The sequence below is a fragment of the Bison bison genome, unplaced genomic scaffold (genome assembly GCF_000754665.1).
Source record: "Bison bison bison isolate TAMUID 2011002044 unplaced genomic scaffold, Bison_UMD1.0 scf7180017864324, whole genome shotgun sequence".
NCBI lineage: Eukaryota > Metazoa > Chordata > Mammalia > Artiodactyla > Bovidae > Bison > Bison bison.
This window is the reverse complement of record NW_011494896.1, coordinates 10,894,466-10,896,615: the sequence shown is the minus strand read 5'-3', so window position 1 is coordinate 10,896,615 and position 2,150 is coordinate 10,894,466. Positions and strand designations below refer to the sequence as shown.

The window sequence follows — 2,150 nt, the reverse complement described above, 5'->3', positions numbered from 1 at the left end:
GAGTTTGGGTGAACTTCAGGAGTTGGTGATGGACAGGGAGGCCTGGCGTGCTGCAATTCATGGGGTCGCAAAGAATTGGACACGACTGAGTGACTGAACTGAACTGAATGTATAAAAATGGGAAAATCATATATAATGTTAAGTAAATATACTAAAAGATAAAATAATACATTCACTGTAAGTACAACCATATAAAACTTATGTAAGTAAAAGGTAATATGTAAAACAAATAGTTGTATGGTAGCAGTAGGAATATCTTTTAATTTTTCCCTTAATATCATTACATTGGCTTTCAATAAATGTCAAAAAAAGTTTTTAAGGTATTTTGATTGTTTTCTATGAATTATAAGTCTTGGGCCAAAATTCAATACAACTAAAATTTAAATATAAAGTTGTTTCTACAAAAAATATTTTCAATATCAACCAATGGGCCACTTATATTTGTATCATTAGTTGTACAATAAATGAATTTAGATTATCTCTTAAGTTCACTGGCCCTTTATTATTCTTATAACCTCTTAAGTTTATAGAATAAACTGTTGTCCAATATTTAAATAATCATATTTGTTTAAATATGGATACCCTAAAGTGAAATAAAACTATTTTTTGAAATTACGACCAATTCACACAAAACTAAAATATTTTCAGAAAGAGCAGCAAAAGATTTCTTTTCTTTTAATTTCAGAATAAGTATCAAGGTGATGAGGCACTAACTCTATTAGAAAATCTTGTACATAAATAAAACAAGACAAATATAATTTAAAAAACTTCTTATGGTAAAACAGTTTTCCTTTTCACCTAAACACTGAGATGTTTAGTACACATCAACAAGGAACAAATAGAAAAGGCAACAACATATGAGCCTTGGGAACTAAAGTCTGCTTTAGTTTCTGCTTTTATAGGAACTAAATGGTGGAGGACTCCATGACCAGGGGGGTGTGTGAGGGTGTGGGTGTGGGTGTGTGAGTGTGTGTACTTAGTTGTTCAGTCATGTCTGACTCTTTGCAACCCCATGAACTATCCACCAGACTCCTCCATGCATGGGATTATCCAGGCAAGAGTACTGAAGTGGGCAGCCATTCCCTTCTCCAGGGGATCTTCCCGACCCAGAGATCAAATCTGTGCCTCCTGCATCTCCGCTGGTAAAGGCAGGTCCTTTACCACTGAGTCACCCGGGAAGCCCCTGCTGGGTTGGTAGGCACAGTCAATAAAACATCAACTCTGTTACAGACTCGTAACCTTGAGCAGGTCAGTTAACTTCTCTGAGCTTCAGTTTCCCCACCTATAAAATAAGGACAATATTATCTATCTTATGTCATATGTAAACTATCTTAGGTATATGGCTCTTCAGCTCAGTTCAGTTCAGTTTAGTCGCTGAGTCGTGTCCAACTCTTTGTGACTCCATGAACCACAGCACGGCAGGCCTCTCTGTCCATCACCAACTACCGGTGTTTACTCAAACTCATGTCCATTGAGTCGGTGATGGACATGACATCTAACCATCTCATCCTCTGTCATCCCCTTCTCCTCCTGCCCTCAGTCTTTCCCAACATCAGGGTCTTTTTAAATGAGTCAACTCTTCGCATCAGGTGACCAAAATATTGGAGTTTCAGCTTCAACACCAGTCCTTCCAATGAACACCCAGGACTGATTTTAGGATGGACTGGTTGGATCTCCTTGCAGTCCAAGGGACTCTCAAGAGTGTTCTCCAACACCACAGTTCAAAAGCATCAATTCTTCAGTGCTCAGCTTTCTCTACAGTCCAATTCTCACGTCCATACGTGACTACTGGAAAAACCATAGCCTTGACTAGATGGAACGTGGTTGACAAAGTAATGTCTCTGCTTTTTAATATGCTGTCTAGGTTGGTCATAATTTTCCTTCCAAGGAGTAAGCATCTTTTAATTTCATGGCTGTAGTCACCATCTGCAGTGATTTTGGAGCCCCAAAAATAGTCAGTTACAGTTTCCACTGTTTCCCTATCTATTTGCCATAAAGTGATGGGACCGGATGCCATGATCTTCGTTTTCTGAATGTTGAGCTTTAAGCCAACTTTTTCACTCTCCACCTTCACTTTCATCAAGAGGCTTTTTAGTTCCTCTTCACTTTCTGCCATAAGGGTGGTGTCATCTGCATATCTGAGGTTATTG

At 38.5% G+C, this 2,150-nt stretch overlaps 1 protein-coding gene across 1 annotated transcript in view; it reads right to left on the bottom strand.

Annotated features, from left to right (window-relative positions):
* INTS4 (integrator complex subunit 4) overlaps window positions 1-2,150 on the bottom strand; it is a 108,111-nt gene that overhangs the window by 88,153 nt on the left and 17,808 nt on the right. The window lies entirely within an intron of this gene.